Source organism: Bos mutus, chromosome 21, assembly GCF_027580195.1.
Source record: "Bos mutus isolate GX-2022 chromosome 21, NWIPB_WYAK_1.1, whole genome shotgun sequence".
NCBI lineage: Eukaryota > Metazoa > Chordata > Mammalia > Artiodactyla > Bovidae > Bos > Bos mutus.
The window spans coordinates 32,099,796-32,127,372 of record NC_091637.1 but is presented as its reverse complement, the minus strand read 5'-3'; the positions used below and the strand labels follow the sequence as shown (position 1 = coordinate 32,127,372).

The following is a 27,577-nucleotide window of genomic DNA, read 5'->3' as shown; positions in this document are numbered from 1 at the left end:
ACTGTTTTCTGTCTGTAATTCTCTGCTTCTCTTTTTTTGGTGATGGCTCCCCTCCTAGTAGCTTTTCACATGATGTAATCATAAGATGTGCCAGCAGTTTCTGGGGCTACTGGCTACCAGGTTGAAATCTGGGGTCTCGGCTAGAGACAAAACCTGCTTTTCTGATAGAACAAATAAAAGTCCTGGAGTTGGGACTTGGGATTTGTAGTCCCAGGTGACTGTAAATCTCTTGGGCCCTATTGACAGGGTTAAGATAATCCTGATCCTTTAACTGGGTACACAGGAAATGAGGGTGGCCTGGGGTAAGGGTCTGTCCTTCCTTAACCATGTGACCAGGAATGAGAGAGAAGCTTCCTTTGAGAAGCTCAAAGGAATCTCAGAGTCCTGCTGGCAGAAAGGAGATGCCTCTGCCTCTGACTGGGGAAGACAAATAATAAATGATTACTAAAGATGGAGTCTGCCCCATCCTCTTTTTCAAGGCCTAGTTTAGATCCCTCCTGCTCTAGGAAACCTTTGCTGACTGCTTCCGCCAATGGTCATTTCCTTTAGTTCATGCTCAAGCTCTGCCCTTTTTATAGATGGAAAGACCAAGGTTTGGTGTGCATTTCCTTATGAATACTCTGTTGGTTATGACCTTAGTGCCGAAATGTGTTGCTCTCTTTGTCTTGGCTGCTAGGAAGCTCATAGCTGGTTTGTGGCCCCTTTCTGATAAGTGCTTGGGTTGCTGTGGCATGTAGTTGCTCAGTAGCCTTGGCTTTGGCTTCCTCTTCTTCTCTTGCACATCTTTCCCTTGTTCTGATTTCTTCTGTTATTTTTCAGCTTGTGCTGTTCTTAGCAACCTCAAACTCTTTTAGAAGGAGGTGGGGTATAAATAACCAAGAGTGGCTGTAAATGAAGCATTCAGCGCTGACTGTATCCAAATTCTAGGCCTTTTCCTTTCTAGAGGTAGTTGGGAGGAGGGTCTCCCTATGCCCAGGGCCAAGCCTGTCCTCAGGGAGACACCAAAGCCTGACCACAGTAGCCCCAGTATACTGTCCACCTTGCCCTCTGTGGGTTGAGAATGGCATTGTTCTGCTTCCCATCCCCTTCCCTCCCAACTCCCCCATCTTATCAGAAGCTAATGAAAGAGGCTGGGAAACCCAATCCTCTGGTAATTAAATTTACTTAACGGGTATTCAAGTGGAGTAATGAGAAGTTTAATGCAGTGATTAGATTTTTCTTTAATTAATTAAAATGAGAACCATGTGTCTTTCCAGCAAACCAACTTGACCCTCTGCTTGGGAGTAGCAGGCAGAGGGAGTGGAGGGTTTGGCTGGGTGGGTGGGAGTGCTGAGGGGCGCGGGCAGCCTCCTGCCAAACTCTGACACGCACTCAGGTCAGTCCCTGATTCAGCTCCCATTTCTGAGCCCTGTGAGTGCCAAACCTGGGTTAGACATGAGTCACCCAGGGCCGAGGGATCTGGCAGTCCCCACGCCCAGCTAAAAACTGATTCCGGATGGAGGTTTCAGAGGAGGGTCAACAAGATTGACTTCAAGCAAGGAACACAAAGGAGGATTTCAGGCACTGTGACAGGAGGAACTGTTTGGGTGGCACATCTTGTTGCCACGTACCAGCCAACACCTTTGCCTGCATGTTCAGCCAGACCTGGATTTACCTCCACTGGCACTGGATCATCTAGGCTAATAGAGTGGGGACAGTGGGGTGGCTAATAGAAAAACCAGAGCTAACCCAAAACGACTTCTCCTTGGCTTGGGAACGCATTCAGGCCAGAAGGCTGACTGTCCTTGCTGTGTTTCTGAGGGCCAGTTAGGGATGCAAGGAAGCACTTCCCACCTTGAACCCCTTCTGTGGGAGTCAGGTGGTGGCTGGGCACAGTGAGTATGGGTTGCCTCCACTCCATGGCTGCCTGGAGTGGAGCATAGGTCAGGCCTTGCCTGGGTAGAGCGTGGGCAGGGTGGGGACTCAAGACAGGCCCCAGAACTCCAGGGGCAGGAGAAGTTATTTTTAAAGCAGGGGGTAAGGCTGGGAGAAGTCCTGAGCCCTTCATGGTAGAGGGCAGAAAACTTCCTTCACTGTACCCTGATCCCAGCCCCGCACTGAGCCCTGATCCCAGAAGACTGAACCCTGACCCCAGCCCCGCAGTGAGCCCGGATCCCAGAAGACTGAACTTTGACCCCAGCCCCACTGAGCCCTGATCCTGGACAGACTGAACCCTGATCCCAGCCCCGCGCTGAGCCCTGATCCCAGAAGACTGAACCTGACCCCAGCCCCACTGAGCCCTGATCCCAGACAGACTGAATCGTGGTCCCACACTGAGCTCTGGCCCCAGCCCCACGTGGAACCCAGCACTGTCATGAATATTCAATAGAGCAACAGGTGCTGGGGTAGGAGGGGTGAATGGTCCTGCTTGTTCATCCCCACTGCAAGCTCTGCTGCCTGTGGGCAGGACTCTCGTGCCAGACCCCACACTCTGCAACGGCCAAGATGAATCAGATGTAGTTCCTGCCCACGGGGCTGGTGGGGGAAGTGACAAGCAAACAGTGACAGCCAAGTGATTAGAGTTGAGGTGGGCCTCACTTAGAGAGTTCTTCTGGCAGCAGGTGGGCAGGGGCAGTGCTGTAGGTGGGCCAGTGGGGAGGCTAAGACGGGGTCCCTGTGAGCAATGAGGAGGATGGCACCCATGGGTGTCGTGGGGGTTCCTGGGGGTGAGTGATTCTCCCCTACTCCCAGAGCTGGCTGAGACTCCCCCAGGTCCTGCTCAGCTCCTGGTGAACCAAAGGGCTCACCTATGAGGCAGGTTGCTGGTGCGCTGGGCCCCAGGGTAATAATGTTATTTGCAAGGAAAGCATATTTATTCATCTCATAGAAGAGAAAATGGAACTGTGCAGGGACTTGCCTAGTGGCACTCAGCCTGAAGTAGCCCAGTGGGGCATGACCCCCGGTCTTACCTGCCTCCTGGCCCACCCATCGCTGTTTCTGCTGTTCCCAGGAGTGAACTTGCCCTGGGACGATGGAGCTCCACTTCTTTCAGCTTCTCCACCCCCAACTGAGTGAATACACCCTGGGCTCTGACTGGGGCTGTGGGCCTTGGAGTAGGTGGTGTGAGGAGGCCCTTGGCTAGTTAGGGGACTAACCCAGGAAGGAGCGTCTTCTGCTTCCTTCATCCCCGACCCTCCTCTCTCTGAATCCCATCCCTCTGGGTTTCCATACCTCCTTGCCATCACCCTTGGCCCATTTCCCTCCTTCCACGGCTCAGCCCCTTCTGAATAACCAGGCCTAGAGAAACCACCCAACCTGTCACCTACCCCCCACATGGGGAGATTGAGGCTCCAAGAAGGGTAGAGACCTGCTCAACATCGTGAGGCTCTGCCTTTCACATCTCTTTAAGAAAGAAGAGAGTCTGAAATCACATTGTCCGGAGTTTGTACTTTAAACACAAGGCTAGTATTTGAGTACTTTTGCTGGGCTGGGGGGCCTTGAGGGGCATATGCCCACACCAGTTCTCATCACAAAGGCCGATGCCCCCGGCGAGCCGCTCTGTCTCCTCCAGTACGGTGCCCCCACCAGACGTGTTCCCCTGCCTCCCCAGGTTCAAGGTGCTGCAAACCACCGTCTTGTTTAATTCTCTCACCAGTCCTGGAAGTTGCGTGATTTTCTATAGGTGAGGGCACCGAGGTGGGGAACTAGGCCACTGTCACGAGCTGACAGGGCAGGTGGATCTGCCTGACAGGTTCCGGTCCTAGGCAGTCCACGTGCTTCAGATTGCCCCCTCCTTGCTGTGGGCAGCTGCTCCCTCCAAGGGCCCCAGCATCTCGCACCCCCACATCCACTGCTGCTTCCCTACTTATCTTGTTTTCCAGCCAAAACCAGTGACTCTTCCCCAGAGCTCTCCACACTTGCCCACCTCCAGCCCTTGCTTAAGCTGTTCCAGCCCCCTGGAGTTCCCTTCCCCGCTCCATCTGCCCAGATCCCCCTTCGTCTTTTGGGGCTGGGCCCAGATGCCACTTCACAGAGACCCCTGTCTGCTTTGTCCTGATCGGAAGCCAGGCCCCTGCTCCTCTGAGCACCATCCCACTGTCCCCCTCTCTGGCTCCTGGCTTCCATGTGTCTGACTCACAGCACGTGGAGGGCAGAGCAGTCTCCTGGCCCCTGGCTTCCCTGGCCCGTGACCCCTAAGGGCCTGGCTCACAGTAGGTGTGCAGGGAGTCGCTTGGGTCCTCGCCCCGGGAGGGGCTGCACCTCCACAAACCATGCCATTCCTCAGCAGTCCCAGGTCCGCTGGCCTCCAGCTGAGCCGGTCCCAGCTCTCCCCACTGGGGAGACCAGCTGCTTCCTTTAGCACTGGATGGTTGATGTTGGGAGCTGGCTTGTTGCCCCAGCAGACTTCCCTGTGTACACTTACCCACCCAGGTTCTGGGGGCAGGAACAAGGCAAACCCCCATCTCACCCACCTACCAACTCAGGACTCCTAGGCAAGTCTGGGAGCCTGGAAGGTATAGGTCCTGGGTGCTGAGTGCTGGCAGAGGGCCTCACGCATGCTCTGCCTGGCACCGCCATTCACTGGCTCTGTTGATTGCTGGTGGTGTGACTTTGAGCAAGTTGGTTAACCCGTCTGTGCCTCAGATTCCTCATGCATTAAATAAGGTGATGGCAGACCTTCCTAGGGTTGTTGTGAGGATCGAAGGAGTCGATACGGAGTAAAGCGTACAGCACAGCCCCGACACAGACACACACATGCTCCCTGGATGCTGGCTGTCACCGTTGCCAGGAGAGTGGAAGCAGGGTGTGGGGGAGTGTTCAGGGAGAGTTTCCAGAAGGTGGCGATACGTGAGGAGCCATCTGAAAGATGAAACGTGGAAGGCAGGAAAAGACGCTGCGGGAAGACGGAACTGCAGGGACCAAGGCTTGGTGTGGGGACCTGAAAGGGAGTGTGGGAGACCCAGGGCTGGCGGCGCACAAGGGCGGTGTCCCGGACTTCAGCTGCCGCCTGGGGAGTTTGGACTTTGTCTCACAGCCACTGAGAGGCTGTGGATGGGGCATTTTTTTTTCTTTTTCTTTCTTAACCACAAAAGCAATATCTGCTCATGTAAAAACTGAAACAATACAGAAGTGCGTCCTGTTAAGAAATATCCTTCTTTGCCCTTAAATCTCATTCTGCCGAGGTCCCACTGTTGTTGATCTGGTGTGCTTCCTTCTAGAACTTTTTCTGTGCCTTTATAAACATATTTATTGTGTGTTATCTTTAAAAAAAGAAAAGGAATGAATCATATCATGTGCATTATTCTACAACTTCCATTTTTCATTTCCCAGTGTGCTGTGGGCATCTGTCAGTGTCACGGAATACAGATCTCCCGTGTTCTTTTTAATCGTTGCCTAATATTCCATTGTTTGGCCGTAACAAAATTTATGTAACTAGGCCTGGGTTGATGGATATTTAGGTTGCCTTCAATTTTTCACTCTTGCAAATAATGCTTCAGTGAACATCCTCGTATATATATCTTGGCTGACACGTGTAAGCCTTTCTGTAGGATAGGCTTCTAGGCGTGGAGTTGCCCTGGCGCAGGGTATGCTTATTAAATTTTAATAGGTACTGTCACATTGCTCTTCCAAAAGGTTGGACTAGTTTTTGCTCCCACCCTTGATATCTGCGGGGAGCCATTTCCCCAGTTGCCCTCCGCACTGAACATTATCAAGCTTTTTAATTTTCGCCAGTCCAGGAAAACATCTCACTGTGGTTTCAACACACTTTCTTTCTCCCCAGCGAGGCTGAGCAGCTTTTCATGTGGTTATTGGCCATTTGTATTTTCTTCTCTGTGAATTGACTGTTCATATCCGCTGCCTATTTTTCTTTTCTTTTTGCCTTTTTCTTATGGGTATGAAGGAGCTTTTAGTATATTAGGGATTTTAAAACTTTTGTCTGTTATGTGTGTTGGATATATTTCCCCTAGTCTGCCATTTATCTTTTTAACTTTGTTTATGGTATCTCTGGCCATAGAGAAGCTTTAGATCTTTATTCAGGCAAATCTGTCAGGCTTCTCTTTAGGGCTTTATGTGAAACTCAGAAGTTTTCAGAGAAGGCAATGGCAACCCACTCCAGTACTCTTGCCTGGAAAATCCCATGGACAGAGGAGCCTGGTAGGCTGCAGTCCATGGGGTCACTAGGAATCAGACAGGACTGAGCGACTACACTTTCACTTTTCACTTTCATGCGTTGGAGAAGGAAATGGCAACCCACTCCAGTATTCTTGCCTGGAGAATCCCAGGGACGGGGGAGCCTGGTGGGCTGCTGTCTATGGGGTCGCACAGAGTCGGACACGACTGAAGCGACTTAGTAGCAGCAGCAGCAGCAGAAGTTTTATATCCTGCTTGATTAGGCTTCCTGGGAGGGTTTTAAGTGGCGTGCTGGTGAGGTAAAACTTGTGACTGGGAAAGGTCATTCTGGTTGCCACTGTGTGGAGGGTGGGTGGAGTGGGAACTGCACGTTGGCTGGGGTGCGGGTGAGGGAGAACTGGGAGAAGATGCGATTGAGAAATATTCAGGCATTGGCTGACCATGGTGAGGGAACGTGAGGGTGAAGAGGGGAAGAAGGGACTCACGAGTGATGTCTGGGTATTTGGCTGGGGACCACGTGGCTGATGCCACCACCAGCCTGAGTTAAGGATGGGAGAGGAAGGGAAATGTGTGCACATGAATGTGAGTGCTCCCCTTGGCAGAGACACATGTGCACACGAGTACACACATGACAGGGGCACGTGTGCAATGAGTACACACATGACAGGGACACATGTGAACACGAGTATACACACGACAGGGACACATGTGCACACGATTACATACATGACAGGGACACACGGGCACATGAGTATACACATGACGGGCACATGTACACACATGACAGGGGCACATGTGCAACGAGCACACACATGACAGGGACACATGTGCACACAAGTACATACATGACAGGGACACATGTGCACATGAGTACACACATGACAGGGGCACATGTGCACACGAGTATACACATGACAGGCACATGTACACATGAGTACACACATGACAGGGGCACATATGCAATGAGTACACACATGACAGGGACACATGTGCACACGAGTATACACACATGTATACATGTGTACACATGAGTACATGCATGCCCATGTACATGGTTGGAAGCTCTGAAGACGGGCATATCTGTGCTCTGGCTCCATGGCAGGCAGTAGGGGGGTGGTGTCTGCTTTTTGTGGAGTTTTTGTTCTCTACCAAGTACTGTACAAGGCAAAACACATACACACACACACACACACACACACTCACACGTGCTCTGTAATCTCTATTGTCATATGAAATACACTTTATAGGTAAGGAGCCAGTCTCAGTGTAAGTAATTCACTCAAAGTCACAGAGCTAGGGGCAGAAAGTGGATTTTTTTGACAACTTGGATCCGACCACACACAGACAGAATTCCTGTCAGTGGCACTGAGGAGCCTTTCATTCAAGTCTAACCTGACCAACCCAGCTTCATCAGGGACTCTTAGGATGAGTGCTACAGCCTGACTGCCTGGGTTTGAAACGTAGCCCCATTCCAAATAAGGCAAGTTACTACCCCTCTCTGTGCCTTGGTTTCCCCATCCTGAAGATGCAGGCAGTGGGACTTTCTGGTGATCCAGTGGCTAAGACTCCATACTCCCAATGCAGGGGGGCCCAGGTTCGATCCCTGGCCAGGGAACTAGATCCCACATGCTTCAACTAAAGATACCACATGTCACAACAAAGATTGGAGACCCCACATGCTGCAACTAAGACCTGGTGCAGCCAAATAAATAAATATTTTTTAAAATTAATAAAAGAAACGCAGACAGTGACAGTCTGCATCTCCTGGGGTGCTGGTGGGCACTGAATGTGTCAGCGAGTGGGAAGTACCTAGCACAGCGAGGGCTGAGCTCTCGGGGAGGCTGACTGTGGTGACGGTGACGAGATGGGGATGTCCGTGCCCTTTACCCTCTCCCACCCCCCAACCTCCCTCTGCCTGCCATCTCTCTCCTGTGTGCCAGCTCTCCCTCCATCCCCCACAGGAACGTCTCTTATTTGCCTTTGAAACTTCATCCTCTGTTTTCAGCCCCCAAACCCTTAGCAGACAGTGAATTAAAGCCCAGTCAGTCAGCAAAAACCATTCAGGGGAAAACGATTCATGTTGTGCCCAGGGAATCCTCCCCCAAGCAGTTCTAGTCAGGCATTTTCCATGAGCCAGTGCATCCATCCCAACATTGCCTGGGTCCCTGGGTACCAGACCATAATGTCCAAGCCTGAAACCCCTTCGTCCCTGAGTGGGGATGTCCGAGTGTACTTTCGAGCCAGGGGGCTAAGCTAACCCCGCCTCAGCCAAATCTCTACTCTCACCACAAGCCATCACTGGAGCCCTGACCCCAGGATGAGTAATTCTCAGCATCATTGGTCAGGAAACTTGCCTCCAGGAAACAAAAGGAGAAAGCGCAGCACATTCTGGGCATGGTTCCTTAGCGCTAGCATGTCTAAGCAAATCCTGTGGCCATCAGGGTGGGGGCAAGGTATGCAAACTGGGTTAAAACCTCAGGTCTGCACCCAATTTAAATTTTCTCCTAAGCCAAAAGGCTCACCGAAATCACCGAACTTATCATTATGAATTTCTCATCATCAAAATAAGCCCCCAAGTAAATAAACGCTTGTGGTAAAGAATGGAGCAGTTCTTGCCTGTTTCTTTGTAGGGTTTAGTTTTCAGTTATACTGTATCAGTCACACCCTTTTATTCTTAACCAAAAGGATGGCAAAACTCGCTTAAGTTTTTCCCAGAGACCAGCTACACCAAAAACTGCAGGCCCCCAACCCGAAAGCCTCCAAGAGAGGATTCTTCATGACCGCTCCTTTGGAAGCCCCCAGTCCCCAGGTCCCCAAGTTCCACAGAGCCTGCCTTTGCTCCAGGGGCTTCTTCACTTTAAACAACCCCACCCCTACCTCTGACCCAAGTCCCCACCCCCAGCCCACCCCAGCATCTCCGTAGGGTGCCACGCAGTGCTGCAGTTTTCATCTACCCTGGCGTCAGTTCAAAACTACGGGCCTTTGGATGCACACATTCAAGTACTGACACCAGCACCCAGCACTCATTCTCAAGAAGAGTCTTTTTACTGGCCTCAAAGAAGCTGCATTGCACCAATTTGGGGTGAGTGTGAGTAGCAGAGGCAGTGTATCTTACGGCAGCCAAATCTCACTTCTTGGAAAAGGCGAGAAGTCACAGGGACCCTATATAAACTAAGGGATTTCCCCTCAGGTCCTCTACCGGCCTCCTGCTGTCATCCTGAAGGGCTGCCTCCTCCCCCGTTCCCTGTGTTGTCCCATAGGAGTACACACTATTTAAGGTGATAATTGCCAAAGTAGAGTTCCAATAAGTTCAAAACATAAATCTACAGTTAAACCTGTGGCACACTGTTGCTTGTGGCTTCAGGGCCCTGGTTGAGTTTTCCTGCGCTTTCCCCCACCCCAAATTGTCCATCCAGGACAAATCAGCTTGAAGTTCAAGGGACTTTCTGGGAGCTGGTCCCAGGCCTGAGTCAGCGATAAAACTCAAGATGTACCAGCCTTTATTCTAAAGTCAAGTTCAAGTCCTCGAACGTGGGCCAAGGCCCTCACTGTCGCAAAGATGCTCCCAGCTGACTCGGCTCCCACCTCCCTTCTCCAGGTGGGGACTGTCCTGCTAGTGGATCCTGTGGAAGGGCCAGGAACTGCCCCCCTTTCCCTTGTAAACACAGGGAACCCTTCAACTTGGGAACTGAAGTCATATCTCTCACGGGAATCCTAGTTATTTTGGGGATCCTATTGTTCTGTCACCCAGAAAGCTATCCAAACCTGTTCTTAAACCATATGCCCCCATGTGGCTGGTGGGGATGTAGGGAGGGTGGTGAAGTGCTGCACTAAAAAGCTCTCTCTGAACTCTCAGTGATTTAATGCCATAGTCCCAACCTTTCTGGCACCAGGGACCAGTTTCATGGAAAACAATTTTCCCACCAGGGTGAGGGTGGGGGAAGGTTTGGGAATAATCCAAGCTCATTACACTTACTGTGCACTTTCTATCTGTTGTTATTCCATCAGCTCCAACTCAGATCACCAGGCATTAGATCCTGGAGGTTGGGGACTCCTGATTCAATGTGACAAGGCTCCCTTCTTTTACCATATGAATTCACATTACATGACCGATGTGGGAAGTGGAGAGGGTGGCAGAAGCTGGTCCATTTAGTCACATGGGGACCCAGGCTGAAGCTCAACCATGTGGTAGCTGCCCCCTGGAACTCACGGCCTTCTTTGGCCACAGTGGCAAAGGAGGGGAAATGGTAGAGGTGCACACGGGCTCCTAAATGCATTGGCGCAGAGGTGACACACCATTTTTGTTCAAAGCCCACTGGCTAGAACTTCTCATATGGTCTCAACTCCCTGCAAACGGGCCGAGGAAATGTGGGGACATTTTGTTGGGGAGAGGGCATGGAGGAAATGTGCCAGACATTCAGTGAGCAGTGAGAAGTGAAGTCTGGACATAGGGTTTTTATGTTATGGGATGTTCTCAGAGCGACGTTTCTGAATTCCCGAGGCCATGACTTCCTGTTCATTCTCTCCGCCTGGGGAGGCCTTGAGTGTGTGGGAGGGAGTGGTGGGAAAAGCTTTGAGGAAGAGTCCCTGTAAAGGAATAAGCCCTTTGGCAGGCCTGGGCCCTTCATGGCCAGGCTCCAGGTTTGACTCAACCTCACCCCACTTGTCCCTATTGGTTGCTTGCAATATCAACATAAAATGAATTTTTTAGGAGGTGAAGTAGAATCGAGAGTGAGAATGAATTCACCTTTGGAGGGGAAATATCCAAAAGGTAGCATCTAGAAGCCTCTGTGTCTTTGTTTGGGCTATGTAACAAAATACCAGAGAAACTGGGTGCTTATAAACAACTGTAGTTGACGTCTTACAGTCTGCAGGCTGGAAGTCCAAGATCAAGGTGCTGGCAGACTCAGTGTCTGGTGAGGGCTGGCCTCCTGGTTCATAGATGCCCTCTTCTCACCATGTGTCCATATGGCACAAGGGGCAAGAGAGCTCTCGGGGGTCTCTTCTATAAGGGCACTAATCCTGTTTACGAGAGCTCCACTCTCATGACCTAATCACCTCCCCAAAGCTGCACCTCCAGATACCACCACATTGGGGATTAGGGTTCAACTATGAATTTTGAAAGGGACACAGATATTCAGTCTATGCCACGCTGGACTGAGTTGTCTTTCTTCCACATTTTCATTCCTTCAGCAAATGTGACCGCTATGGACCATGTTCTTGTATTGATCATGACTCCAGACTCTTGACTCCAGCACACCAGAGACTGAAGCTCTGCTCATCGCCTTGTTAGCTCTGAGTTAATTACTTCTGTCTACCTCTGTTTTCTCCTCTTTAAAGTGGGGATAGCATCTGACTCTCTTAGGGCGGTTGTCAGGATTAAATGAGTTAGTATTTGTCAAGCACTCAGAATGGTGCTGGGCGTATGATCAGGACTTTGTAAATGCATCAGCATCATCACCATTATCCAGTACCAGGTACTGTTCCAGATACTGCAGGAGTAGATCTCACGGTCCCTGCTCTCACATATGATGGGAGAAATGGAAAATAAACAGAAAGAATTAAATCAAGATGTACTTTTAGATAGTGATGGTACTAAAACAAAAGTCAGGTACATTTAAAAAAAATCACTCATCTTCATGAGTCAGTAGGGAAATGCAAATCAAAATGACAATGAGAATTAAAGCAATTCTACAAATGCCCCCCAAAAACTTGGATTTGATAGCCATCCCCCCAAAAAAAATGAGATACCACTGCTTATCTCTAACATTGACTTTTACAAAGTTGACAATGGTAACTGCTGGTGAGGGTACAGAGTGACTGAAACTCTCGTATGTCGCCAGTGGGAATGAAAAATGGCACAGTCACTTTGGAAAAAAGTCTGGCTATTTTTTATAAAGTTAAAAATATGCTTACTGTATGACCAGGGAATCCTACTGCTGGGTATTTTCCCAAGAGAAATAACAACTTATGTTCATGAAACACTTGTATGTGAATATTTATAGTGGTTTTATTCATAATCACCCCAAATTGGAAAAAATCCAAATGTCCTTCAGCTGGTGAATGGATAAACAATTGAATACTACTCAGCAATAAAAAAAGAATGAAATTCTGGCACAAGAAACGACACAGATAAATCTCAAATGCATTATTTGATAAATGAACAAAGCCAGACTCAGAAGGTTACATATGGGTGATTCCATTTGCATGAGATTTTGGAAAAGGCAAAACTATAGAGACAGAAAGCAGATCAGTGGTTATGAGAGGCAGGGATAGGGGGAGTTGACTACAAAGGGGACAACTCATGGAGACTTTCAGATATGGATGGTTAATAGAATTGTTTTTTATCTTAATTGCAGTAGTGGTAACGAGCTATATACAGCTATCGAAGCTCAGAACTGTGCACTAAAAAGTGTAAAGTTTGTTCCAATTTTATTTAGAAATAATCAATATACATCACTGTAGACATTTAAGGTGTACGGTACTATGGTTTAATTTACATATATTGTGAAATGATTACCGCCCAATATCCATCATCTCATATAGATATATAGAAAGAAAAGAAAGAAGAAAAAAGGTTTTCTTCTTGTAATAAGAACTCTGAGGATCTACTTTCTTAGTAACTTTCGTGTGTAACAGAGTGCTAACTATAGTCATCATGCTGTGCTTATCCCTGGCACGTACTTATCTTGTAACTGGACGTTTGTACCTCTTGACCCTGCTGTGCCGTGCTAAGTTGCTTTAGGCGTGTCCGACTTTGTGCAACCCCATGGACTGTAGCCCACCAGGCTCCCCTGTCCATGGGGTTCTCCAGGCAAACTGGAGTGGGTTGCCATTTCCTCCAGGGGATCTTCCCAACCCAGGGGATCGAGCCAGAGTCTCTTAAGTCTCCTCCATTGGCATGCAGGCTCTTTACCACTAGTGCCACCTGGGAAGCCCTTTTGACCCCCTTCCTGCAATTCCTTCTCCACCCACCCTCTGGCTCTGGTAACCATAAGTCTGATCTCTTTTCCTAAGAGTTTAGTTTTTTATTTCTATTTTTTTAGATTCTGCAATACAGTATTTGTCTTTGAGTTATTTCACTCAGCATAATGCCTTCAAGGTCCATCCGTGTTGTCACAAATGGATTTCCTTATTTTTTCTGACTGAATAATTTTATCATATAGATGTATATGTATATATCTCATACCTTCTTCATTCATTCATTCACTGATGGACACTTATGTTGTCTCCACATGCTGGCTGCTGTAAATAATGCTGCAGTGAACACAGAAGTGCATCTATCTTTTTGAGATAGTGTTTTCATTTCCTTTGGCCATATACCCAGAAGTGGAATTGCTGAATCACATGGTAGTTCTATTTTTAATTTTTTGAGGACCCTCCGTAATGTTTTCCATAGGCGGCACCAATTTCCATTCCCACCAACAGTGCATAAGGATTCCCCTTTCTCCACATCCTCACTAGAATTCTTTATCTAAAAAAGGGTAAATTTTACTGCAAGTAAATTATACCTCAATTAACCTGACTGGAAATAAAGCTCGCCGTGGGATTGTTGAGATAGGGAACACCGAATGACACGTTAGTCACTCAGAGTAGTGTGACTCGGGGAAGGAGCGGTTCCTGTGCAGGGTGGTCAAGGAAGGCTGTCTGAGGAGGTGCCTTGAGCTGAACCTGGCTGAGGAGGAGCCAGGCCTGTGTGGAGCTGGAGTGGGGTGTGCTGCAGGGCGGGCCTTGCAGCTGGAGCTGAGGGAGGGAGGAGAGGGCGGGAGACAGGTCAGGGGCCTCGACTCTCCTCCAGGCATGATGGAATCCCCTGGGGGGCATGGACAGAGGGTTACTGAAACACAGGTGTGGGTAAGTGGTCCAGGGAGGAGAAAGGAGGGAACATGGCAGCTGGGGGCCATGTGTGAGGAGGAGTGGTGAAAATGAGGGGAGTGTGGGTCAGGAGCCTCATACAGGAGGGAGAGGCCAGTTGGCCAGAGGCCCAGCAGCTGGGGCAGGAGGACTGGCCTGGCGAGTGGGGATCCTGGCAGAGAGTATTGTGTGCAATGGTGGGGCAGAGGCCAGCCATGCTGGGGTGAGGTGCTGGGGGTGAGGACATGTAGTTGAAGCTTCCAGGAGGCAGGGGAAAGGGTTGCTGGGTGGCAGAGGGAATCTCAGAGAGAATGAGGTAGAACTGTCTATGTGTGTGTATGTGTGTGTGTGTGTGTGTGTTTTTGAACAAAACTTGCCGAGGTGGGCCTGACCAACTGAAGACAGTGTGAGATGATGAAAAGTGAGGGGTTTGGACAAGGCCTCAAATGCCAGACCTGGGGGGCTATTCGAGGCAGCCAGGAGATAGCAGGGAGACAGGTGGCAGAAGGCCCCTCGCTGAAGTGGGAGGCAGCACTGAGCCCCCGGGGGCAGAGGGTCAGGATCTGCTCGGGGGCGGGGGGCGCATGCTGAGCTGGGCACCCCCAGGTTGCAGAGGCCCAGTGTTTGTCCGCGCTCACCTCCCTGCTCTTCCCCGCAGTGCATGCTGGGACCGAGACGGACGGGCCGCCGCTCCCCCTGCCACGCCCCCGGCCCCCAGAGGCCCGGCTGTTTGCCTCCCGGAGCCGTCTGACCCAGGTAGGGGGAGATGGAGGTGGGCTCTCCCTCGTTGTGTCTCTGCAGTGGGTGGGAGGACTCTAAGAGTAGGGTCCTCGGGCACTGGGTGGATGAGCCCCTGTTTGGACGATTGGGGGGTGGGCACATGGCGTGGGGTTTGAAGCCCCCAGGCCCCCGCAGGGCCTCCTGGGGAGGAGATCCAGACCTCCAAGAGGCAGGCCGCCTCAGCAGCAACCCCTGCAAACCAGGCCTCGTCCCCGAGACACGGAGAGGCCCCCGTGTGGCTCCCACATATCGCTGTCTGCAGCTGGTTAAGGATCCTTCGTGGTACACACCTGCCAAGCTCTTTCAGCGGTGGGAGCTTTTGCCTATGAGGTTTCTCATCCATTGCTGTCACTGGCTTTTCCCTGCCGGAGCTGCCGTCTTCACTCGCCTGGTGTGTGTGCTTCTGTGAGTGGGGGCTCTTACTCTGGAAGGTCCCTGCTGTCTACAGGACACCCCCAGGGCAGAGGCGCTGTTTCTGGCACCGAGAAGAGCCCTGCTCACTTTTAATCCCTTTTAATCCCTCTGCGTTGGGCCCGAGAGAGGACATTTCTCGGTTGCTCCTGGGTGCCCCAGTAGAGGCTTTCTGCTTGGGGTCAAGAGCTGGGATGCGGTGGGAGCTAGGCTTGCCAGAAAAAATACAAGATGTCCAGCTCAATGTGAACTTCAGAAAGACAACAGATCATTTTTCATCATGAGTATGTCCCAAATATTGCATGGGACCTATGATTTTATTGATTCAATGTGGCGATGTTAATGGGAGCTGAAACCCCAGCCCCCTCTTCCTCTGTTCAGTCCCCGCTTTGCTGGGCCCATGTTGGCACCCTCAGAGCAGCTGTGTCCATGGCCTACAGAGGGGGCCCTGGAGCCAGGGGCGGTCAAGCCTGCTCAGGCCACAGTGAATAGATCCTGCAAGCCATCCCTGGGGCAGAGACCTGGGGTTCCCGCTAGAGGCTGCAGGGCTGGCTGTGAAGGGTGCTCTTGGGGTCCTTGTTTTCCCCCTTCTGGCTCTCTGACAGCGGAATTCAGGCTGAGGGGGTCACTGCGCGGGGTCGGCTGGGCCTTTGTGCCTGTGAACGGAGCTGTGAGACAGGTGTGGAGCTGTGAGAGGAACCAGGAATAGAAAATTGTTTCGTGAGCTTGGAACCCAGAGTGCTGGGGTGTGGGGATGGAGGTGGGTGGGATAACAGGGATGAGGCAGGGCCAGATAATGAGGGCTTAGAATGTCCTATTTCTGCATCCTTCAGCACTGGGGAGACAAGGGATGTGTTTTCTCCTCAGGTGGAATAATTTTTCCAACTATTAAGGTCATATGTTCCCTATATCTACCTATTGATCTAAGAATGTAGATAGATTATTTTTTAAGATTTTTTTAATGTGGACCATTTTTAAAGTCTTTATTGGATTTGTTACAGTATTCTTTCTACTTTATGGCTGTGAGGCATGGGGATCTTAGCTCCCTGACCAGGGATCAAACCCACAGCCCCTGAATTGGAAGGCAAAGTCTTAGCCACTGGACCACCAGGGAAGTCCCTGTAGAAGTATCTAAAGCATGCAGTTCACGCTCTTCCCAAAATCTCTTCCTTGCCAAGGCTAGCCCCTGCTAACTAGTTCCATATATCATATCCTTCCAGATTTGTTTCTATGTGCTTAGAAACATATTTTAAAAGGAAAAACTATCACACTAGTTATACTGCCCTGTCGCTTGATTTCTCACTTAATATTATTGTATAGATCATTCTAGTGTTCTTCCCTTCCTTTTACGCCCATTGTATAGATAGTCTTTAAGTTATGTTATCAATTATTAATCCTGTCCGGGGCCATTTAGATTGTTTCTGGTGTTTGGTTATTTATAAACTTCACTCAGGGAAACTCCCAGTTCCTACAGCTGTGTGCACTTGTGCTACGGGTCCTTTGAGGGTGTTTCTGGAAGTGGACTGCCTGGGTCAGAGGGCACGCACATTTCCAGGTTTGACCCACAGGCCAGATCAACTTCCAGAAACTTGTGCTGACTTGTCACATACAAGACACCGTTGCCAGCCTGACACTTAAATCCGGGCCAACCTGGTAGGTAAAGCTGATTGATTTTACATTTCTTTGATCACCAATGAGATTGGGCATATTCGTGTGTGTTCTTTGGTCATTTCAGTTTGTTTGCCTGTTTATCAAGTGCTTATTCATGTCAGATCCTCAGCTTATTCATCTATTCATCTGTCCCTTTATTCAGTAAGCATTAATTGAGCATCTACCACGTGTTGGATACTGTTTTGTTTAGGGACCTAACAGTGAACGAAATTAACAAAACAGAATCCCTGCTCCATGGAACTTAAGCTCTTGTGAAGGAGAGACAGCCAAGGAAAAACAGATAATCAAGTGAAATCTAGTGTGTGTATGAGTGCTAAGTGCTAATGAGAAGAAAAGCGAGCAGGGTGGGGATGAGAAGTGTTGGGACACTTGGTTATGGCAGTCAGGAAGGCCTCGCTGGGAGACGGCAGTAAAGAAAAGACCTGTAGGAGGCGAGAGAATGAGTCATACAGATGTCTGGGTCCCTGAGTTAGGGGTAGGCCTGGCCTGTTCAGGGCCTGGGGAGAAGGCCAATGTGGCTGGAACATGGTGAGGGAGGGAGAGAGTGGAGTGTGCGACCAGAGAGGGATCAAGAGCCAGACCTCACAGGGCCTGGTGGGCACCCTAAGGCCTGGGCTTTTCCTCGGAATGAAGTGGGGAAATCAGGGAGACATGGAAGGTTCTGAATAATGGTATGACACAATCTGAATTTCATTTTAGCCAGATCGCTCCGGCTACTGAAGGGGGCCAGAATGGACGCAGGCATATCAGGCGGTAGACGGTTGTGATGATCCAAGGAAGAGATGGTGGGGTTTGGACTAGGGGGTCTTGATGGAAGTGGGAAGAAGTGAAAAGGTTCTGAGTACATGTTAATGGTAGAGCCAATAGGATTTGCTGGCAGATTGGATGAGGTGGTGTGTGTGTGTATGTGAGAGAGAGAGAGAGCCAAAGATTACTGTCTTAGTCATTTTAAGCTGCCATAATCAAATACCATAGGCTGGGTGGCTTAAACAACACACATTTATTTCTCACACTTCTTTAGACTGGGAAGTCCAAGATCAAGGTGCTGGCAGACACAGTTCTTGGCGAGGACCCTCTACTTGGCTTGTAGATGACTACCATCTCACTGTATGCTCATGTGATTTTTTTGTGTGCACACGGAGAGACTGAGCCCTGGTGTCTCTTCCTCTTCTTATAAGGTTACCAATCCCATCATGAGGGCCCCACCTTCATGACCTCATCTAACCCACATCACATCCCACCTCCAAACGCCATCACATTCGGAGTTGGGGTTCCAAAGTACGAATTTTGGGAGACACAAACATTGAATCCATAACAGTGATTCCAAAGGTTTTGGCCCAAGTAGGGAGAAGGATGGGACTGCTGCCATCCACAGAGCAGAGTGAGTTGATTAAGAGTGGGTTTGATGTAGGGGAGGAGAGGAGCTCGGCTATGGACGGGACCGGCTACATGATGTATGGGAGCCAGAGCTAAATGAAATGTATGGCTTTTTGTTTAAAAAATAATATTAAGAATTTCAAATTTCTGAGAGTAGAGCATTAAACTAAGCCTGGGACCTTGCTGAGTGTGGGGCTTGGTACACCGCCCAGGTGGGCCCCGGCTGTGGAGAGGTAGAGTGTGAGATGCTAGTAGACATCTAAGTAGAAATGGACATGAGGGTGAAGTTCAGGGCCCAGGTCTGAACTGGAGATACAAATACATGGTCATCAGCATAAAGCTATGAAATTGGATAAGAGCATGAAGGGAGTAAGTATAGGTGCAAAGGGCTTCCCTCGTAGCTCAGCTGGTAAAGAATCTGCCTGCAGTGCAGGAGACCCTGGTTTGATTCCCGGGTTGGGAAGATCCTCTGGAGAAGCGATAGACTGCCCACTCCAGTATTCTTGGGCTTCCCTGGTGGCTCAGATGGTAAAGAATCCACCTGCAATGTGGGAGACCAGATTCGATCCCTGAGTTGGGAAGATCCCTTGGAGGGGGGCATGGAAACCCACTCCAGTATTCCTGCCTGGAGAATCCCCATGGCAGAGAAGCCTGGCAGGCTGCAGTCCCTGGGGTCGCAAAGAGTGGGACCCAACCGAGCGACTAAATGCAGCACAGAGGTACAAAAGAGAAGGACCAGAGGCCCGGTCCTGGAGCCTCATTTGGTCTGAAGTGAGGGAGCTGAGGAGGCACCGAAAAGATGACTGGGAAGGTGCAATGAGTGAGGTGGAAGAAAGCCAGGTATGCTATCCTGGAAGCCAAGGGCGAGGCATGTTTCAAGCATGAGGTCGAGTACAATGCAGACTGAGCATTGATCATGCATTAGCCGTGGGGAGGTCACAGGCAACCTTGTTTGGTGGGAGAGTGTGTGAAATGCATCTTATTGACCTGCAAGAGCAAATTGATTTATAAGAGGATGAGAGATTTAACCCTTTACCTGCCATATGTTGCAAATTTTTTTCACAGTTTTGTGGCTGTCTTTTGGTCATTTCAATTTATAGAGCTTTTTTTAAAACCCCTTAAAAGTTTGAAATGGTCCTGTGGTCAAGTCCATCACTAATTTCCTTTAGAGTTTCTGGCATTACCCACCGAAAAGTTTTGAAAAGTTGTCTTATGTTGTTTTCTACTTCTTTATGATATATAAGGGGCTTCTCAGGTGGCGCTAGTGGTAAAGAACCCACCTGCCAATGCAGGAGATGTAAGAGATGCATGTTTGATCCCTGGGTCGGGAAGATCCCCTGGAGGAGGAGATGGCAACCCACTCAAGTATTCTTGCCTGGAGTATCTCATGGACAGAGCTCTCATGGCGGGCTACAGTCAACAGGGTTGCAAAAAGTCAGTTACTACTGAAGCGACTGAGCATGCAGCATGCATAATATTTAAAAATATTTAAATTTCTGGTTCATTCAGAATGTTTCTATGGGTGTGGTTTGAGGATAGCTATCTAAGCAGTTTCCCTCCAAATGACTAGCCAGTTGTTTGGACACTGTTTACTGAGTGAGCTGTCCTTTCTCTTTGCTCTGAAGCTCCTTTCCCATCATCTGAAAAGTGTCCCCACAATCTCATGTCTGTCCAGGCCTTGCTGTTTGATTCCATTGATCATGGCCTGGGGAAAGATGGTAGGGGGTTCAGAGAATAGACTTGGCCATTGATTAGGGGTAGAGTGTGAGGAGGTGAGAGGTGTGGAAGGAAGAAGCAAAGGGAAGTTGGAGATGGTGGGAGCTCTGAAGGGTGGAGGGCCTCCTGTGTGCTGTTACAGTCCTGCAAGGCTGGTATTCTATAAACCCATCTATAGATGAGACAACTGAGGTTCACTGAGGTTTCATCATGAGGTGGAGAAAGCCTGGGAGGCAGTTCCGATGCCTGAGTTCTGTCCATCCCATGACAGGGGAGGTGAGACAGAGTGGGTTTCAGGAAGGCTGGAAGGGCTCCAGGCACAAAATATCCTCCCCCCCAACCCCCCCAGCATCCCCCGTCTGCCATTTGGCTGGGTCTTGAAGGTTTTCCCATTTCAAAGAGCAACCTGTTAAAACCAAAATACTCCTGGCACGGAATCACATGTTAAGTTCTCAGCTAACGTCTTAATTATCAGCTAACACCTCTGCAGGGATTAACTGACAGTCAGCTGAGGACACTGAATGGGGGCCTGTTGCATGTGTATGTGGGCTGGGGAAGGCCAGGAGAGGGGAAGGGGGAAGGCGGAGGGGACAGGTACCTAGAAATTCACAGCTTTTTCCTGGAAGAGGTGGCTCAGATGGTAAAGCGTCTGCCTGCAGTGCGAGAGACCTGGGTTCAATCCCTGGGTTGGGAAGATCCCCTGGAGAAGGAAATGGCAACCCACTCCAGTACTCTTGCCTGGAAAATTCCGTGGACTGAGGAGCCTAGCAGGCTACAGTCCATGGGGTCGCAAAGAGTCCGACACGACTGAGCAACTTCACTAAGGAGAGGGGAAGGGGGGAGGGGGCAGGGGGAAGGCAGAGGGGACAGTTACCTAGGAATTCACATCTTTTTCCTGGAAGAGAGGGAGGTAGAGCTGGATCCTTGTGGAGAGGGGAAGGGATGAGGAGGAGCAAGGGAGCAAGCTCTGCTGGGCTGGGAGGGGAAGGAATGGGCATGGCAGCTTCGCCATGGAAGCCTGGGGCTGGGGCTCCTAGAGGACCTGGTGTCTACTAGACACATGCTGTGTCCTGGACACAGAGGAGCTTGTCACCTGCTCAGTCTTGGTCTTGAGAAGGTCAAGAAATCAGCCACCATGAGCCACCTTGGGCACCAGCTGCCAACAGTCACTCAGAGCTGAGCTCTGTCTCAGACACCCAGACACGGTGTCTGTCACCCAGGCCTGAGGAATGGGGGAGGTGAAAGGCTGATGCTGCTGGAACCTCCTCCGTATCTTTGAGCGTCAGTCTGCCCCGAGGGTCAGGGCTCCATGTGGGACAAGGTCCGGGCTCCATGTGTGAGGAGGCTCAGGGGTCAGCTTTTAGTGAGGGGCCGTGCTCGGCGTGTGACCAGGGTTGGTGCTCCTTGTGTGAGGAGGGTGGGGGGTCCCTGTGTGACCAGGATCAGAGCTCCATGCATGAGGAAAGCCACGGTTCAATGTGTGACCCGAGTCAGGGCTCCATTTGTGGCCAGAGTCTGGTTTCTCCACTTGAAGAATGTCGGGGCTCAGTGTGAGAGGAGGGCCAAAGCTCAGTGTATGACCAGGGTTGGTGCCCCTTGTGTGAGGAGGGTGGGGGATCCCTGTGTGCGAGGGGGGTCGAGGCTCAGCGTGTGAACAGGCTTCAGGCTCAGAGCGTGAGGAGAGTTATGGGACCAGGGCCTGGGCTTCGTGTGGGAGGACAGTTGGGGCTCCTTGTGTGAACAGCGTGGGCACACAGTGTGTGACCAGGCTCAAGGTCACTGTCTGAACAGGGTTAGGAGGACCTTCTCTCCCCCTTTATCACTCTGAACCGCGGGGCGGTGATCTGCATCTCTGGGGGATATTTGTGTCTAAGTGTGACCGGCTGTCCTGCCCGTTCATCACTGTGTTGAACTTTGACTCGGCCTTCCTGGGACTCCGGGGCTGAGAGTAGCTTCTCCCTCATCCCCCCTGTTCCTCCCTGTCTTGTCCCTTCTCTCCCCTCCCCTCCTTCCCCTCCCCTCCTCTCCTCTGCTAGCCCTGGCCTCGCACCCAGGCGCTGCCGACAGACCCCGAGACACCCAGACACCCTTCCATCTCGAGGATGACCCAGGTCCTGGGCAACCTGCAGTTGGGCCCACTCCAGCTCTTCCCTCCTTCTCACCTGCACACCCTCCCTAAGGTGTTCCAGGGCTCAGCTGGGGAGAGAGCCTCACGGAAGGGGACAGATAGTGATGAAGTCAGACTTCACTGAGCTTGGTGCCCAAGAACAGGCCTGAGAGAGACTCCAGAACGGTGCCCTATGGGAGCGAAGGCTGGGGTCTCTGGAGGTGCCAGGCATGGGGACTGTCAGTGAGTTAAGGGGTGGCTGGGAGGTATGAGGGGTCAGAGGGAGGAGGCCTTCATGGCCACCTGAAGCCTTCTTTAGCAGTTCAAACCTACTGTAGGAATGCTTGGAATGGAAAATAGACCCAGTCATTCATTCAGCAAATGGGCACCTAGTCATCTAGACTAGGCACATCTGAACTGAACAAGAGGTAGGTTCCTGCCCTCTGGGAGCTGACAATTTACAGGGAGGCCGTGACTGAAGGAGGAGTAAATGGCCTCACCCCGGCCTCTCCTCTTGTTCACCCAGTCAGTGGCTCCCAGGGTGTCTTCACAAACACAGGGGCTCATGGGGCTAGTGCCAGGAACCTGCTGCCCTTGAGGGACCTGAAGGGGAAGCTGAGAGAGAGGGCTCCTTTCTGCTGATGGACGGTTCTGGAAGGAAGGATGACCAAGATGAGGAGAAAGTGAGCGTGAGAGGAAGGGGTGAAAGGCTTCTGAAGAAAGGAGCCCCCATACTCTGCGGCCTGCCCTGGGCCTGAGAAAGGAGATGGACCTCTCAGGCACTGTGGCCACCTGTCCCATTTTGCCCAGGGCTGTCCAGTTTAGCACTTCTCAGTCCGGGGATCATTGGTCATTCCACACCAGAAGGCCATTCTACAAGAGGCTCAGCTTCTGCCCCTGGCAACCTACGTGTCCAGGCCTCTGAGGGCTGGACATCTAGGTCACGGTGCTGGCCATGCCTGGGACTTGTGGGAAGTAACTGTGGGCTCCTGGGGGTGGTGCTGACAGAGGAGAGAGGAGCAAGGGGCTCACCACAGTGCCCAGATCTGGCGGCTAGGCTTGAATCTGAGGCCTGGGCAGGACACAGTGGCAGAAATGCCCATGCTTTTGTGTCCAACTTCCTCTGTCCACCAGAGGCTGGTTACCTGCACTGATCATCCTGCACTGGCTTGGGAGGCTTGGCTTCAAAGTTCTGTCTCCAGCTTGTCGTGTGACCCTACTTCAGTCAACCCTGAACCTGGGCCTCAGGGGTCCTTGCCTGAGTGACTGGACCAGGGCCCTCTGAGGGAGGTTGTGTGAAACATGAAATGTGGCCTGCGTTCACATGCTGCCGTGGTCACTGTTGTGACTCAAGTGCCTGCCTGTGGAATGCCAGCTCTGGGGACCACTGAGGGGCTGGCCTCAGGTAGGGCTGACTCCCCATTCTTGCAGAGGAGACAGATGTATAAACTAGAAGTTGAAAACTGGAGGCCCCAGCCAGGGATGTGGCTGATGGATATGTTTTGTTCCATTTTAAACCATTTGTTTTTTCTCATTGAGATATAATTCGCATACCATAAAACGGGCCACTTTAAAGTGTACAATTCAGTCTTTTTTAGTATAGTCACAAGATTATGCAACCATCATCACTAATTCCGGAGCATTTTCCTCACCCCAAAAGGAAACCCTGTACCCATTAGCAGTCATTCCTCCTGTCTCCACCCAGCAAGCCCTGGCAACCACTAAGCTTCTGTCTGTCTCTATGGATTTGCCTATTCTGGACATTTGATATAAATAGAATCATACAAGAGATGGCTTTCTGTGACTAGCTTCTTGCCCATAACTGAATGTTTTCAGCTGATCCATGTCAGTATTTCAACCCTTTTTATGGCCCAATAATACTCCAGTCTGCAGATATTCCATATTTTGTTGATTCATTCGCTCATGGACATTTAGGTATTTCCACCTGGGGGCAATTAGGAATACTAGCACTGTGGACATCTGTGTCATAGACTTTGTGGGAACATGTTTTCCATTCTCTTGGGTTTCTCGCAGGAGTGGAATCACTGGGCCATAAAGTGACCTGGTGTTGATGCCTTAGGCAGGCCACGAGCTCTCCCCTTCTCGAGTCTTAACCCAGCTCCTGACTGCATGACTTACACCCCTTTACTCACTGTCATTTCCCCTCTGGTCCCTGTAGGCATCTAGGCTTCCAGCCCTTGCTACAGGACAGTGATGGAGAGACGCAGGGGCTGTAGGAGCCAGGGAAGCCTCCTCACCTAGGGAGGACTCCGGAGGGCTTCCTGGAGGAGATGCCACCTGAGTTTAGTTTAAGCTGAGTGGACCTTTTTGTTTAGGGAAAAGGAGTGAGGAAGAGTGCTCCCTGTGGGAAGCAAAAGTCTGGAGTTTTGAAGCCCCCTCGCCTTTCTCTCCTCTGTTGGCTGAGCCTTCGTGAGGTAGGGGATGGATGAGAACTCCAGGGAGCAGCAGAAGGGCCCTCTCTTCTTCCTCTAGTGTGTACCTCCCCTCCATCTTCTCTTTCTCATTCTTCTCTGTTCTCTGTTTTCGTTTTCCTTTCTGTCTTTTCTGTTTGTTCAGGGAGCTGAAACAGTTTGATGGACTGAGAGGAGAAGGGGAAAGATGAGGGAGTGAGATGAGCCAGACAGTCTTAAGCCCCTACAGAGAGAGCTGGGGGTGGGGAGTGCGTGGGCAAAAGGATCTGTCCCTTTCTGAGCTAGGGGCAGAGGCTGAGAACTTAGGACAGAGGTGACCCTGAGCCAGGACACCCTGTGTCCCAAATGGCATTCCTCAGGGGCGGGTGAGAGGGGGGCTGGGCCCCACCAGGCTGGAACCAGGCCCGCAGGCAAGGCAGAGCGAGGGGCCCAGATTCAGAGCTGCACGCACATCTTCCCAGGTTTCTGCTCCACTACCTAATGGGTAATTATACCCTGACATGCATGGAGCAAAGAAGGGATTTTCTGTGAAGCAAAATCTCCCGTGAAATATTCAGGCCATGCTGGGCTTCGCTTCCCAGCCACCTAATCGCTGCTGCTTGGCTGGGCCACAGCTTGAGAGGCCACATGAGCCTGGAAGGCCACATGGGGCTTTTTATTTCCTTCTCTACAGGGAGAGGTTTCCATGGACTAGGAAGAAGCTTGGTGTTGCGCCTAAGACAGGCTGCGTGCGTGTGTGTCTGTGGGGTGCATGGAGTGTGTTTGCCTGTTTAGCCTCTGCACATTCATTGGTGAACCTGGTCGTGCATGTGTGTTCTGAGTGTGTGTGCTTACACACGCCTGTGTCTGAGATGCACCCTGGCACGGACAGTGCGTTTCACACCACTGTCTGGATTGTCTCTGAAGGTGCTTCTCTGCTGTGCCCTGTTCTCTGATTCCAGGCTGGCTGCCTAGGAGACCCTCTTGGTGGGTGGAAGTCCACCCTGTGTGTGACTTCTGTCTGTGACCCACCTTGGGAGTCTTCAGGGTCTTGGGATTGCACTGAAAGCCTTGAAGTCCTCCCAAGCTCAGGGGCTCAGAGGTGGCAGCTGGTGCGCCGCACATGAGTCAAGCTTTGCCTCTCTTTTCTCTGGCTTATTGTCTGTTTGGAGTTCTGAGTGGGGCCACAGGGGAGCACCTTTGCTTCTGAGAGTTCGTTGAACTGGGACACATCTGTCTCTTTGTTAGGGCCCCTGAGCCTCTAACCCTCGTCTCACTTGTCTCCTCTGGCCCGTGAAGCCTCTGTGTTTGCACTGAAGGGCACCCTTCTAAAGCCTTGCTTTTGCGCTTCAGTCACTCCTCCATATTGCACAAGGTAGGCAGGATTAGAATTATTGTACCCATTTGGCAGATGAAGGAACTGAGGTCTGGAGAGGCAAAAGGACATACCTAAAGTTGCCTAGTGAACCCAGGCTTCAAGCAAGATCATTAATTTTCTCCTCCTTGTGTATGAACCCTTTACCTGCAGCTTTGGCCCTGGTCCTTGGTAAAGGAGACCCTGCTCAGAGGAAATGGGCCCTGGTTTCATGAATGAATCAAACTGAAAGGTGTTCCCTTCTCCACATGGAGTTCTCCTCCTCTCTGTCATCATTCAATGTTGTCAGCCCTGGATATCTCAAATCAACAGGAAGGGACGCAAGAGGCAATAATATTGATGTCCAACATTGATATTTCCTTATTGTGGCTGTAATTAGCAATTCTTCCACGGCTGAGGCTCAGTCTGGCAGGCAAGTGGAGGAGCTCTGGCTTATTAATGTCAGCCAGTTAATGTCACACTGACATGGCTGATGTTGTGTGGGGGGTCTGAGGTAGGGAGAAGGAGAAGGGGGGGCTGAGCAGAAGGTCGACAGCTCTTCTCTCCTCCCCAGGCACTTGTTCTCCTTGAGCACAGACTGTTAGAGTACTCCTTATCCTGTGTATCCCAAGACAGTTCATTTTCCAGGTTGCCCCCTTCACCCCATGGCCCCTCGCCCCTCCCTGTCCTACCAGGACGGCTAGGAGGATATAGTGGCTTACACCTCCTGGGAAATTAATGTATCCATTTGGCAGATGAGGAAACTGAGGTCCAGAGAGGCTAAAAAAACATGCCTGAAGTTGCACAGTGAACCTGGGCTTCAAGCAAGATCACCAGCTTCTCCTCCCTGTATGTGAACCCTTTACCTGTAGCTTCAGCCTAATGTCTTCACAGCTCAGGAAGCCTCCAGGAGGACTTCCCAGGTAGCCAGAGGTGGGAGACCAGCTCCTCAGCCCTCTGCCCTCCTCCAGGTGGAAAAATGCCCCCTACTCCCACCCCGGCCTTGCCACACTCAGATCTGCCTCTCCCTGTTTACGCTGGCCTCCTAGGCAAGGCGTGCACCACCCCTTCCTGCAGGGCCTGGCACACTTCCTCTCATCTATGTATGTCACACAAGGGCTGACATGAGGACTCCCAGACCCCTAGGAACCTCCTTATCCATCCACTGACACCATCCCCTCTTTACCTCCCTCAGGGTCCCTCTGCCTAGATCTCTTTAGATCCTTTGCTTCCTTGAGCAGAAAAAGCCACACCAAACATCCTCTGAACAGATTGATTTCCTCAGCCCTAGACATCTCTCCAACTCCATTGCTGCCAGCCTGCCCATTCTCTGCATGCCTAGTCTGCATGCATGCTCAGTCGTGTCTGACTCTTGTGACCCCATGGACTGTAGCTCACCAGGCTCCTCTGTCCATGGCATTTTTCAGGCAAGAATACTGGAGTGGGTTGCCATTTCCTGTTCCAGGGGATCTTCCTGACCCAGGGATTGAACTCACGTGTCGTGTGTCTCTTGCACTGGCAGGCAGATTCTTTGCTACTGCGCTACCTGGGAAGCCCTAGTCTGGGGCTGCTTATAACTAATGAAAGTGAAAAGGGAAAGTGAAGTTGCTCAGTCGTGTCTGACTCTTTGCGACCCCATGGACTGTAGCCTACCAGGCTTCTCCGTCCATCGGATTTGCCAGGCAAGAGTACCGGAGTGGGTGCCATCTAACTAATGATGAAACAAACAATAGTGGCTGTTCTTGTTCCTTGGGTACTTATTCTGTTCCAGGCACTGTTAAAAGC

At 50.9% G+C, this 27,577-nt stretch overlaps 1 protein-coding gene across 1 annotated transcript in view; it reads left to right on the top strand.

Annotated features, from left to right (window-relative positions):
- The window catches only part of LINGO1 (leucine rich repeat and Ig domain containing 1), a 219,151-nt gene that overhangs the window by 134,934 nt on the left and 56,640 nt on the right, over positions 1 to 27,577 (top strand). Inside the window, exon 5 of the mRNA XM_070358579.1 lies at positions 14,624 to 14,721. The gene's annotated coding sequence lies outside the window, so the exon portion shown is untranslated. The remainder of the gene's footprint in view (positions 1 to 14,623; positions 14,722 to 27,577) is intronic.